At 40.8% G+C, this 14,682-nt stretch overlaps 1 protein-coding gene across 4 annotated transcripts in view; it reads right to left on the reverse strand.

The window, feature by feature from the left end:
* Window positions 1-14,682, reverse strand: part of ARHGAP28 (Rho GTPase activating protein 28) — a 547,343-nt gene that overhangs the window by 336,304 nt on the left and 196,357 nt on the right. The window contains exon 1 of one of the 4 annotated variants that reach the window (XM_029591035.1): window positions 3,835-4,000. The exons of the other annotated variants lie outside the window; for them this stretch is intronic. The gene's annotated coding sequence lies outside the window, so the exon portion shown is untranslated. Of the gene's footprint in view, window positions 1-3,834; window positions 4,001-14,682 lie in introns of those variants that run through there. 4 annotated transcript variants of the gene reach the window in all.

A 14,682-nucleotide genomic window follows, 5' to 3' on the forward strand; every position in this document is an offset into this window, starting at 1 on the left:
GAAAGTGTGTTCAAAAGGCAGCTTCCACACTTATTACCGGAGCTGCTTTTAAACCCAAATTTCAAGATTTACATTGGTTGCCTATCAAGCAACGAGTACAGCTTAAAATATTATCTGTTGTCTATAGAGTTTATTACAGTAAAGGCCATCATTGTTTGAATAATTTATTGAGACCAGAGGTTACAATTTGACCACTTTGCTCAATGGCACAAAATTTGTGACCGTACCATCTTTTCAAGAATATAGAGCCACAGTCTAGGACTTTTCCATGTACTGGTCCCAGACTGTAGAATTTCCTGACAAAATGCAAGGTGAAGCTGATCATCTGCGTTTTAGGGAAAAGCTAAAAGCTAGGTTTTACAATCAAGTATGTGTATAATTATTATTAGTTTTCTTAAAAGTTCTATGATATTGTTGACTGTATTTCTATCCCGATTGTGGATGTCAACGATTTGTAATCTGTGTAGAAACTGCAGGCTATATGAAATAAGAAGAAATAGATGACATATAACTGCAATAGTATACTGCTAATGTATACATGATGAGACTGAGAATGTGAACAAGAGGTAAGATTGAAACATGAAATAATTTAAGAGTGTAGGAGACAGGAGCTGACAAAGCACTTGTAAAAGGAGGAGTACCACAGTCTCTCTCAGGGAGAGTGGTACTCACTTGAAAAGTGACTTTTCCCAAAGGAAACTGCAGCTAATGGTTTTCAGAGAGCGGAAGGTTTCTCCACCTTTCCCTGTCATAGCACGTGATGGAGTAAACTGACATAACTTACTTCAGCTAGTTTGCTGATTTTGCCACCAGAGGAAAAAGGAAGAAAATGGACAAAAACCAAGAGGTGAATCAAAATGCATGTGGGTGAATAATCCCTTGTGGGCTAGCTCATGGGCAAAGACTCTGATTCTGTTTCCAAACTGCTATCAATTGTTTTTTACCACCCTGATCATATCCCTAATAACCTCCTTTACAACACTTATTATTTGGAGATAGTTGCCCTGCAGATCCCAATAAGAGTGGGAGATGAACAGACATCATACCAAACATACATTTTTTTTAAATACAGATTGTATCAACAAGATTAAATGGAAAAACATAGCCCTGGCCCATCTACTCTGCCAAATTTACCTCCTTTTGTAGTGCCATAGGCCATAGTTGATCAGTGGTTTTTCCTTCTTCGCAATGAAGAAGCCTCCATGCTTATCCTGCTACCCATTTTCACCGCCACCTCCTCTGCTGGGAAGTTACTCTATGCAATGCAATCACCACCCAGAAATCCCAAGACCTGAATTATAAAATGCTCTGATTGCAATGTCACAAACTGTTTCAGTACATGCAATTCTCACACTCTACCACAGTTAAGGGAGTATCAGAATATAGTAGATGAGAAAGACTGATGAGAAGAAATGTCTTCCATTCTGGTGCTGCAGCATACTGACCATGATATTGCTGAGATGCCATATAAGTAAGGAAACATCTAATTAAGAATTATTCATAAACAAGCTAATTTAGTACTTCATACATCCTTTTATTGCTAATATCTCTAATATGTTTCTGGTTTTATTGTTATGGTCTTGTCTCTTTCTGGTTCTTTTCTTGAGATGGCTAATTAATTTAAAAGTTTTCAGCCAGCCCACTGAATGCTAGATGCCTTCATCTCAGCACAAAAGAGTATTGCTTGAAATTCTAGCTCCAAACAAGGTTTTCCACATAATCCAATTACAGATCCTTTTAAAAAGACATGATTGTGAGATGCACATGACCTGTTGATTGAGTTGTTAGAGCTCACCAGATGAAAATGAAAGGCAACTTACATGGATATGACAAGAAGCCTTTGATCACATACATTTTACTGTCTTTTATTCATTTCAGATCACACATTTTAAAAAAATGCATATTTTACCAAAGCTTTAATATTTAAATTCATTGTGTGGTTTTACTTCCTGGATGCATTCAAATTTCTATTTTCATATTCTGCAGAACAACTAGGAATGCAAAGTTGTATGCAAACAACAACAAGTTGTTTGAAGATAATGGATGTGGTTCATGGCAGGTAATCCTTCAAATAGATGTACTATAATACAGATGTAATTAAAAAATAGATTACCCTTGCCAGCTGGTGTTTCTTGAGCATTAACTGCTATTTGTGACTAGGGCCCAAAAGTTCAATGTAAAGCATTCCCACAGTCACTATCTCGAAATCTCCATGTTGAATGTTAATATTGTTCTTATGAACCTAATATTAAAAATAATTTTAAAGATTTTCATTGACTCACACTGTTTCTGGAAACAAGGGACAGAAAACATAAGCCTATATCTTAAGCCAGGGGCCCCTCAAACCTTTCAGAAAAAGTGCCACATACAACATTTCAAACCGATGAGTGGGTTGAATGGGGGGAGGAGAAGGTGGAATGACTCCCTTGGAATTTGTTAAGTGGAGATGATGGGGAGTTGCCCTCCCTTTCCCTAGGCAACCTCTCCCCTCCTCCTCCTCCTCTCTGCATACTCCTTCCCTCATCAGCCTTTCCCCTTTGCCTCGTCCCCTGCCCTTACCTGCCTCCATCCAACTTTGCTGGCCATACGACGTTGGATGTGTTCTGCAGGTGCAGGTCCTGGGCTGCAGCCTTTTATTTCCTGGCTGTGGTAGTGGTGATGGCAACGACATTGATTTGTTCGTGCCCCTACTTATTCATGAGGGTACACGCTCCCACGTGATCGCCATCCGAGAAAGAATTCTGCGCCCATGCCTGTGCACCATGTCCTATTCCTGTCTCCTGCTCTTATTTCTGAGCATGCGAGTGGAACGCACTTATGTCGCTTAATCCCTTAGTGTAAGAAAGGTAAAGTAGATGTCTCCAAGGAAGGAAGAAGGCACCTGCTTCTTCCTTGGGAACTCAGAGTGGGATGGCTAGTATTTTGTAAGTAATGCCAGCCATGCTGGCATTACTTACAAAATACTGGCATTATGAAAAATGGTGAAACATGCTCCAAAGTCTGGAAAACTAGCCCTGGTCTGAGAATCCCCTGTCTTCTTAGACCATTAATACCTGCTACTATTCCACTTTTCAGATGAATATTCTATCTGCTTCACAAATAAATATTAGCCAATATATTTTTAAATAATTATCTACACAATGTGCAAGACGCACTGCATTTGATATGTGATCATCTTTCATTCTTTTTGTATGATACTGTGTTTTAGCCTGAATGTATAACCAAATAAACCATAAAAACAGAGTTTCTATTTTAAACAAACTATACACCGGTTAAAAAAGAAACACCACAATCATTTTGTCCTATTTTGCCTTATAGTTCTGCTTCAAAATGCCAGAACTCTCAATTGAACATTATTAGTCTACCATCAGCAGGAACTAAATTTAGGGAACCTTATCAAACGCGGTAAGTAGTAATGATTTTTCAATTCTTATCTGCAAAGGTCAAAACTCTATTTCCCACAGAAATAACATAACATACATTTAGGGCTTATCTTGATAACAAAGTCAAGGAGTTACAGCAAAATAAGGGTTGAAACCAACAGTATTCAATATTTCACAAAAAAACCCCCACATAACTTAAAAGAATACTACTCTCACACACACACACACACACACAGAGAGACACAGACACACACACACACACACACACACACAGACAGACACACACACTTCTAATTCTAATCTCCTGATTCCATTTACTGTGCGTGACAAGGGATGGATGTTAACAGGCACAACCTGGAAGGCTATCTCCACCGGTAGCATAAACTGACTGAGCTAGAAAACCGACTGGCACAGCATGTTGACATAACAGAGCACAGAAACAGCTACTTACTTCCTGACAAAAAGTGACCAGGGAGAGAAGCTCTCTGTGTAACGTCACGGACATGTCCCCTGTATTTTATTTCTGCTATTCACAATAATCTGCATGAAGCATTGAAATGATTCCTGATCACTTGCCGACCCTTTTCCCTCCTGCTCAGTTTTCCTTTTAGCAGGCATCGACGCATCCAGTCTCTAGGGTGTGAGAGATATGAGGAAGTTTTTGCACAGCCGTATCCTTTTATTAAGGAAGAGCCACAGTGACGCAGTCGGGAAGAGCTGTATTAGTCTTTTGTCTTCCTGTGGATTTGTGAGCCAAAATGAATTACTGGCTGCATCTCTGTTGTTAAGAAAGCTTTCAATAGAAACATGCCAGTATAAACTTCAGGGAACAAAGTTAGTAATCGCTTTGTTAGTTCCCCCCTATTACTAATGATAAAGATTAATGCTATGCGTATCTAATATGCCTTAACAAGGCATTGAAATACAACCAGAATTAAAACAGCTCATTAATTAAAAAGTGATGCCACTGATTCCAATTACATTTCTGCTGCTAGGATTAATTCTTTTCCTTAACGAGCTTGTTTAATTAAGAATGGAGAACATGCTTCTGAGCGAACTAGATCTCCCTAAAACAGCACAAAGAAATTGCTGCTTACCTGTAGTGCTTCCTGCACTGACTGCAATTAAAAAAAAACATTTAATAAAAGGATTAGTAATATCACTTCTTTCTCTTAGAAATCCTCTTTAAGGTGCAGGTTTCATCCCTAAATATCATCTTAATTGTTAGTGCGAAGGGTAGGTATCTGAATATATCTGGCTAAAGAGATTTTCAGGTCTGACCATGCTTCTCTGGGCAGACATAAGCTGCCATGCACAGCAGCTCGCAGCTAGCTCTCCAGCTCGATGTTGTATTGTGTGTTAGAATCACATTTCCTCCGTACGTTCCTCATAAGAACATAAGAACATAAGAAAATGCCATACTGGGTCAGACCAAGGGTCCATCAAGCCCAGCATCCTGTTTCCAACAGTGGCCAATCCAGGCCATAAGAACCTGGCAAGTACCCAAAAACTAAGTCTATTCCATGTAACCATTGCTAATGGCAGTGGCTATTTTCTAAGTGAACTTAATAGCAGGTAATGGACTTCTCCTCCAAGAACTTATCCAATCCTTTTTTAAACACAGCTATACTAACTGCACTAACCACATTCTCTGGCAACAAATTCCAGAGTTTAATTGTGCGTTGAATAAAAAAGAACTTTCTCCGATTAGTTTTAAATGTGCCCCATGCTAACTTCATGGAGTGCCCCCTAGTCTTTCTACTATCTGAAAGAGTAAATAACCAATTCACATCTACCTGTTCTAGACCTCTCATGATTTTAAACACCTCTATCATATCCCCCCTCAGTCGTCTCTTCTCCAAGCTGAAAAGTCCTAACCTCTTTAGTCTTTCCCCATAGGGAAGCTGTTCCATTCCCCTTATCATTTTGGTAGCCCTTCTCTGTACCTTCTCCATCGCAATTATATCTTTTTTGAGATGCGGTGACCAGAATTGTACACAGTATTCAAGGTGCAGTCTCACCATGGAGCGATACAGAGGCATTATGACATTTTCCGTTTTATTCATCATTCCTTTTCTAATAATTCCCAACATTCTGTTTGCTTTTTTGACTGCCGCAGCACACTGCACCGACGATTTCAATGTGTTATCCACTATGACACCTAGATCTCTTTCTTGGGTTGTAGCACCTAATATGGAACCCAACATTGTGTAATTATAGCATGGGTTATTTTTCCCTATATGCATCACCTTGCACTTATCCACATTAAATTTCATCTGCCATTTGGATGCCCAATTTTCCAGTCTCACAAGGTCTTCCTGCAATTTATCACAATCTGCAATGTTTAAAATGAAGGGGGTAGGAAGAATAAGAGACCTCCAAAACTTATAAATATTGAAAAGATGACTTAGTTAATGCTATTACCAGGAGATCAGGCTCTTGTGATTTGTGAACTGGGATTTATGACTCGTTTTCTTTTTGATCTGGCCTTCCAATTCTGATTTACATCGAGGGCAAAAGATTACAACTTTTTGAGTTATAAATAGTGTTAACTATTCCTCCCCTTTCTAACACACATTATAGACAGTTCCTGCTGTACTGTAAATGATGAAGGCATGCTACATTTTTTGGTCTCAGCTGATGATCACTTTATTGCTGACTTGACTAATTAGGTTTCAGGCCAAGACAACAATTGCTAGTAAGTAGTCTTTCACTTTCTATTTTATTTTGCCTGGGAATTTCAATGTTACAACAAAAGATGAAAGTTGAAAAATGACTTCGCTATAACACAAAGGAGAAAAATCTGTGGAAAAGCCATTTTACCACCAATTTCTTTTTTGTTCTAGCATTGGAACTGCCGGGCAAAATAAAATAAAAACTGAAAATGAAGGTCCCCACGCATAGAGACACAAACTACACTGACAGTATTTTAAGTGTTTCTCATTGCCCAATTATGATCGTTACAGAGGAAGATTAAAAATCACCAGGTCCAGGACAGATCCCTGGGACTCTGCACTATTTACCATCCTCCACTGAGAGAATTTATTTATTTTTATTTATTTATGATTTTTTTATATACCGACATCTGTTTGCACATCGTATCGGTTTACAAATAACTTGGAACTTTTAGACAAAGCCTTTACATGGAACAGTAAATTCAAAACTATATAGTAACAAGGAACAGTAAACTATAACAATATGGACAAGGAACTGTTTGAAGCAAGTAATAGAAAAATTGATAGATGAGGTAGGGAGAAGCAAGGCTACTGAGCAAAGGCATAGGGAGAAAATGAAGATTAAGATAAGAGAAAGCATGTTATATACATAAGGTCAAGGAAGGATTAGATCGAGAGTTAACAGCAAATAATAGAAACAAAATCAGTAGCAAGAGTTTCAGGAATTCATCAAAGGCATTAATGTGATGGCAAATAGTACAAGGTTGCTCAGTAAGACGGAAAAGAAGTAAAGACGAGAGGGTACAAGAATAGGAGGGAGTGAGATCATGAGGGGAAAGACAGAAGATGTAATGAGAAGTAATGAGAAAATTCAGTGACTAAATTACACAAGATTCAGATATTTGTCTCAGTGTGGGGAGAGTTGGACGGGTAGGCCTATAGGAACAGCCATGTTTTTAGCTTTTTTTTAAATTTAGGTGTGGATGTGTCGGTGCGTAAATCTGGAGGGAGGGAGTTCCAGAAGGTAGGGCCAGCTAGGGAGAAAGCTCTGTTCATTGTGGAGATAAGTCTGGTGGATTTGATTGAGGGAGTGCAGAGTGTTCCTTGGAGGGCGGGGCGAGTGGGTCTTGTGGAGGTGCGAGGGAGCAGAGGAAGGCTGATCCAGTGGAGGTTTTCATTTATAATGCTTTTATGGATGAGGGATAGTGCTTTGAAAAGGATTCGTGATTGAATTGGAAGCCAATGTAGTTCAATAAGAGTAGGGGTAATGTGGTCTCTTTTTTTAGAGTTTGATAGAATACATGCTGTAGCGTTCTGTAGGAGTTGCAAGGGTTTGATGCATGTGGAGGGGAGGCCAAGGAGGAGAGCATTACAGTAGTCGATTTTGGAGAAAATAATTGACTGAAGTACTGTGCGAAAATCGGAGAACTGCAGAAGGGGTTTGAGTTTTTTAATTGTAGCTTGAAATAGCAGTCGCTTAAGATGGATTTAATAAAGGGTTTGAGGGTGAGCTGGATGTCAATAAGAACACCCAGGTTGCGGGTATGCGAGGGGAAGGTGGAAGATGAGTAAGAGGGGGGGATAGAGGGAGATGGACGTTTGGTAGAGATAATGAGGAGTTCATTTTTTTGAGGGTTGAGGGCAAGGTGCATGTCTGTGAGAAGTTGGTTGATGGCGGTAAGGCATGATTCCCAGTTTTGGAGAGCGGTTTGGAGGGAGTAAGAAAAGGGGAAAAGAATTTGCACGTCATCTGCATAGATGAAGTGTTTGACACCGAGGTTGGTAAGGAGGGTGGTAAATGTTGAACAGGGTGGAGGAGAGTGAGGAGCCCTGAGAAATGCCCTGATGAAGACTAATGGGTTCGGATTCGTTGTTGTCAGCAAGGACAGTAAAGTGACGATTTTGTAGGTAAGATTTAATCCAGGAGAACGCGGTTCCAGAAATACCAATACTGCTGAGGATGTTGATAAGGATGGTGTGGTCGACAGTGTCAAAGGCTGTAGAGATGTCCAACATAGCGAGCAGGAATGAGCTACCAGTATCAATTCCTTTGATTATGGTGTCAGTAAGGGAAAGAAGTAAGGTTTCAGTACTCAGATGCTTCCGGAAACCATATTGTGTTGAGGGAAGAATGTTGTGTTGTTCGAGGTAGTCAGAAAGGCGAGAGTTGACTAGTTTCTCAAGGATTTTCGCTAAGAGGGGGAGATTGGAGATAGGTCTGAAATAGAATAGACTAGTTAGTCTTCCTCTGTTTCCTCTTTTAATCAGTTCACAATCCACAACAGCGGCATTGCCACAGTGGTCCTGGACGGGCCATGGCCCACCCAACTTAGGGCTCAGGCTCATGAAATCAGGGCAGCCTGACACCAGAGGAAGAGACCTACAGGATCATCACCAAGGTTCACATCCTGCGGCTGCTAAAGAGGGAGATGGTCACTGCAGACCCCATCCCGTGGTGGCTGAAGAAAGGATTTGGTGGTGCCTGAAGAAGACACTCTGTTTATGTATGTGTATGTGTGTGTGAGTCAGTGTGTATGTGTTTGTGTGTGTATGTCTGCCTGGGCCCATGTGTGGAAGCCTAAGAGACAGGGATTTTCAGGCAGCGCATAATAGCAAAAAGTACCTGGCATTGCTTAGGTTGTCTGGTTCACAACTGATGTACATTTTAAAAACCAAACAAAAATGAAAATGATAAATATTTTTTTAATATATCAATAAATTAAGAGAAGAGCCTGTGTATGTGTGTGTGTCTAGGATACAGGGTTTTGCAGACGGAGCATATTGTCTTTGTCTAATGCACCTTCCAATGTTCAAGGTGCTACTGGGTGTCCACAGACAGATACGAAAGTGTGACTGACACAAGCCTTATCTATAACTATCTAGCTATACTTTCTTTTTTTATTGCTAATTCTATTGTAAAAGTTTTCATGCACTGTTGATCTCTTTACTAGACCTCATGATTGGATTTCTTGTCTTTTTATTCTGTCCATTACATTTAGTTCAAAATGCAGAGGGTAGTTTTCGAACTGCCTGCAGAGGGCTAAAATTTGCAGGTATTTTAAGCCCACAAATTTCAGCACAAATTTTCAAAGCAGATTTATGTGCATAAGTGTTTTGAAAAATTGTGGGTTGGTCCAAACCACACTCAGAGTTACACGCTGAAAGCTACACCCTGCTGGGAGCAGGTGTAAGTTTCTGAATGTAGATTTATGCTCATACTTTCAAAAATCTGAAATCTGTATAAATCCTTTCCCCACCCTGGCTCTGCCCCTAGAACACTTAGTTGGAATGCTGGAACAAGAACTTGCAAAACTGGGGTTTGTACATACTTCCACCTGCAGAATTCCCCTGGCTGATTTTCAAATTCTGATTTACATGCATAAGACAGGTTTTTATGCACATAAAGTGCTTTGAAAATTTAGGCCTTAATGTTTTAATAACTGCAGTGTTAATAACTTTTTCCATTTACCTTCATGTTCACTGCTTTCCCCTCTTGCAACCTGACTTTCTGCTTAACTGTTCTCCGTTTTGCACTTCTCCACATTGTTACGATAAATTATTACTTGTTACATACCAGTGTATACAATCTTTTACATACTAGATGTGTAATACCAGTGTATTACATACCAGATGTGCAATACTATATAGAAATACATAATGGAGCTTACAATCTAGTCAAGACAGACCGACAAGACATACAGCAAAACAAGAGGCTTTGACCTGAGACCACAAGGCCATGACTGAGAAGAATTAAAGTAGGTGGCTATAGGTGGGACTAAATTGAGGATATTGATTATCATGAAATACAATGTTGGCTGTCACTTGCTACTCAGTACTATTGAAATCTTGTCTGTTCAAATATGTACTACTGTCATTTATGTCATATTTTGCAGTCACCTTAAAAGTAACATGTATGTAGAAACATACTGGTCGATTTTAAGAGCCCTACACGTGCCAAAGCCAGGAGATACACGCGCGACTTGAACTGGCGCACGCTGCACAGATTTTAAACCCGCGTGGGCATACTCGTATCTTCCGGTACGCGCATACAATTTTTTTTGCTGAAAAAGTGGCGGGGTGTGGGCGTGGTCTGGTTGGGGCATGGGCAGGCCAGGACTGCATTATGAAGTAGGCATGTAAGTAGTTACTCGCAGAAGCTCGCGCCGTGGTCCCCTACCTTGTAACTTTACTTCTCCTAAGGACAGCGTGTAAATTGTTTAACAAAAAATAATAAGGCTAGTCAGCAGGGTTTTAAGGCTCAGGGCTAATACGGTAAAAGGGAGGCAAGTTAGCTAGGAGGTTTAGGAAGACCTCTCCATTACTGGGGCGAACTGGGAGGAAACTGGGGAAAAGGCCTATTGTGTTGCCGTGCGTACCTACTAAAATTCCCCCCACTTACACGCTCCAGATGGCATTCGCGTGTCAATATAAAAGCATGCACACATGTACACGTGGATAGCCTATTTTATAACACGGGCTCACATACCCGCATATATGTGCGTATATTATAAAATTTGTGCGTCCCTGTGCGCACGCTGGCAAACACGTACACAAGTGTGCACGCGTGCAGGTCTTAAATTTTACTTCATAGTAACAAATGGTCCATCCATCTGCCCAGCAAGCTTCCCTAGGTAGCAGCTGCCACTCTGTGCAGGCTACCTCCATGTTTCTCTTAAAAGTAGTAGCTGCCACTCTGTGCAGTTATCCCAAGTTTTATGATAACCCATAAACATTTTTTTATTGGGTGATGAGTTTTCTTGAAAATTCAGACAGTGATGCTTGATGTGCTGCGCTTATGGACTTGGCTGTTGAAGCAGTCCTGTGCTTTTTCCCTTATACCTGAGTATCAGTTCCCCAGGCTATAAAAGTTGGGGCCCTCTTGGTTGTTGTCGGAATCCAATCCCCCTTTCCTCCTGCCAAAATGGGGAGCAATATTGCAATTGCATTAAAAGCATCGAGGCTCTGTCACATCCCCTCTCTTTTTTATTTCCTGTACTATTTTTTTTTTGTTCATCTTTCAGCTTGTCAGATTTTCAGGATGCAGATACTATCAATGCATTTATGTAAGATATTTTAGATAAGGCAATAAGGGAAATAAATGAATACCATTAACTACGCTCAGGTTTTACACCATCTTAGACTTCTACCTCAGAATTTGTTTTGCACAGGATATTGATATTATCTCATAAACTACTAGGGGTGTGCATTCGTTTTCGCCGTATTGGCGATCCGCAACGTATATTGCACTATTCGTAGTATTTGTGGGGAAGCGAAACGTATCGCGATTCCCCACGAATACATGAATCTTCGCCGAATTATACGGCCACCTAAATAAAAATTTAAACAAACCCCCCCACCCTCCTGAACCCCCCAAGACTTACCAAAACTCCCTGGTGGTCCAGCGGGGGGGTCCAGGAGCCATCCCCTGCACTCACACCCTCGGTGCCAGTTTCATCATGGCGCCGATAGCCTTTGTCACAGGGGCTACCGGTGCCATTGGTCAACCCCTGTCACATGGTAGGAGCACAAGATGGCACCGATGACCATGTGACAGGGGCTGACCAATGGCACCGGTAGCCCCTGTGACAAAGGCTATCGGCGCCATGATGAAACCGGCACCGAGGGTGTGAGAGTGCAGGGGATGGTTCCCGGACTCCCCGCTGGACCACCAGGGAGTTTTGGTAAGTCTTGGGGGGGGTCAGGAGGGTGGGGGGTTGTAGTTAATTTTAATTTTAGCTGGGACACGAATAGAAATCGCCATATTAATGCATCGGGGCGCCATACGGCCGAATGCAACGTATCTGCTCCCCGACGAATCCGAATAACGAATGCAACGTATGACATCCCTCTGCACATCCCTATAAACTACAGATACCCCTGTAGCATCATGGGCTTAGTTCACCAAATTCTGGAATTAACACATTTTCCAGCAGAAACTTATTTGCCAAATTTGGTGAATAAATTAAATCACAACCTATATTAAAAAATACGAAGATCCAAGGCCCTGTATCTCTGTGAAAACTTATCCCTCTCTTTCACCTGTGTTTTTAGGTTAGCTCCCATTCCAAATCATTTAATAAACTATCATCTTCACCGCCAAACATATAACTCTCATCCTTTTTTGGATATGTAGAGTTGCTCTCCTGATGTTACCAACATTCGGGAATTGGGTAGTGGAATCATACTGAGCATGCATGCTCCCATCATGATGTCATTTTAGACTAAGGACAAGAAACCACAAATGCTTGTCCATAGTTCAGTCATCACACAATTGTATAAAACCACTTACAGTACCTACTCCACAGGAAACAAAAGGAAAGAAAAGAAAAATACATGAATAATATGAATGTATCATTCTTCATGGGAAAAACTTTTATTAGTAAAAATGCATTAAATAGAATATTATACTGATGACAGAGAAAGTCACATGTATGTAGAATAGAAATTAAGATTAACAAAATGTCTCAAATCATTTGCACATTGTATTCACTGCTTTCTCAGTAGCAATATATATCAAGGAGATACAAAGAAAAGACTGCCTCTCTCTTTCCTGAAACTTCACTCTTCTTCTCCTAGGCTACCATACACTCACATTTATGAGGTAAATGTGGTGGTTCGGTAATTTAATGTTATTCGGGTGTGGTCAGGGGATGGTGTTGGTTTTCTATTGTAAACCAGATTAGGCAACATATTAAGTTTAATACAAATAAATGAAAACATCTATACTGCCTAATTCTCAGGAAACTAAAATGAGAGAGGGGGATTAGGGGAACAGGGAGAAGTGAGGAATTAGGGGAGGGAGGGAGGGATTAGAGGAATGGGGAAGCAGAAGGATTTATTTAGGGAAGGGATTAGAGGAATGGTCAGAAAGAGTGGCTCCAAAAGCATAATTGGGATAATTTATAACTGAGGCAATAGCTTATTGCTATTTTGTACAGTAAAAATGAACGATAGTGCTGGCCTCAGTCCGCCAGCGCCATTTGCAGGATAGGAATGACTGGGATTACGCTTGTCCCATGAAGAAAGTTTCAAGAAAAAAGAGCGATGGCTGGGAAGGGGGATGCTCAGGAATGGGATGGTTTTTGGTTTTTTTTTTGGCTGCGGATCTGGCATTTTTTATAAATTTAATTTTGTTTTTCATTTTGATTTTTGAAATTTCATTTGATGTTTGCTTTTTAATTTTAAATGAATGAATAGAAACGAAATAAACAAAAAATGGGAAAAAGACAATGAAAATGAAGAACAAAATGGAATGAAAAAAATGTATGCGCACTTCCCTACATACTACCCTTGTAATATTGACAACCCAATACTGAAATCATTTATCCCACCATCTCTTTCTGCAGTGGTAAAAGGTCAGATTTATCCACTGGTAAGCTTAACAGATGATAGCATTTTCATGAGGGGTAATGAAGGGGAGAGGGTTGAAACTAAGCAGATCCAGCACTGCAGTCCCTGATGGGAAAGGTGGCAGAAGTTTCACATGAAAAACTTAAGCCCGTGTTTAAAAATAGAGGAAAACTGCACTGCTATGAGGAAGGATCCGGAATCTCTCCCTATGTTGGGTCTTTTTGTTTCCCGAGTCAGCTGGAGCTAGCGATACCGCGGAGGCAGCGTTCACGGTGGGTGGGAGCTGTGGCCACTGCTCAAAGCTGACACCTAGTTTCCGGATTCAGGGTCCAAGATTTGAAGATAAGGAGCCTGGTGCATGGCCCCTGGCCCAGAGCCATCACTGTAATGCCCTGACTAAATATGTTGGAGGAAGGGGGGGGGGGGGAGGGCAGGATATAAAACAGAGCAAACATTCCCTGGTAGTTGTGAATGAAGGTTTGTTGTGCCAGATCCCAGCCCTAGTTCCTACTGAGCTGGAGGTATAAATGGGCAGGAAGAATCAGCTGGGCCAAAAACAAAAAAAATAGAGGAATGCTGATAAAATATTTGTTAGTGTTATCTAACCGAGTAAAAGAAGTAGGTTTGTTCTAGCTAGCTTTCCGAGAAAAAGGAATGATTTTTAGGGATGTGAATCGGGTGCCCGATCGTTCCTTCTTTCGGGATCGTCTGGCCGTGGGAAAATCTCGTTTTCCCGGGGATCCCCGGTTTGTTTTTTTTTAGTGAAACTCCTGTTAATGTGCCCTAACTCATGTCAGTGCGCACTAACAAAAATAGGAAAAAGTAACAAAAAATAACAAAAATAAACGGTTTTTTGTTAGTGCGCACTAACCAGAAAAATGATTTTTACGAAAATTCGGGGTGGAAAATTGATCGTTTCTTTTTTACCCGATATATTAACGAATTTAGAAATATCGTACAATATTTCAATTCCTTAGAAAAATGATTCACATCCCTAATGATTTTCGATGCATGCGACCTGTGCAATGCTGCATCAGGGGTGCAGTAGTGGCTTTGAAGAAATGCTGACATGCAGCACTCCTAGGGCACTGCTCTCTGGCCATGGAGAAGAGGGAACTGTCATCCATTAGCTCTCCAGGGAGGGCACTTGTCAGGATTTGGATTTTGAGTAGGGCCCTACTCACCTGGGGTGCCATGCAACAAGGGGCGCAGAGAACCCAAGGTCATCACAAACACTGCTCTTTGTGCTGCATACATGCATTATTGAGCAGGGT

Source organism: Rhinatrema bivittatum, chromosome 2 (genome assembly GCF_901001135.1).
Source record: "Rhinatrema bivittatum chromosome 2, aRhiBiv1.1, whole genome shotgun sequence".
Taxonomy (NCBI): domain Eukaryota; kingdom Metazoa; phylum Chordata; class Amphibia; order Gymnophiona; family Rhinatrematidae; genus Rhinatrema; species Rhinatrema bivittatum.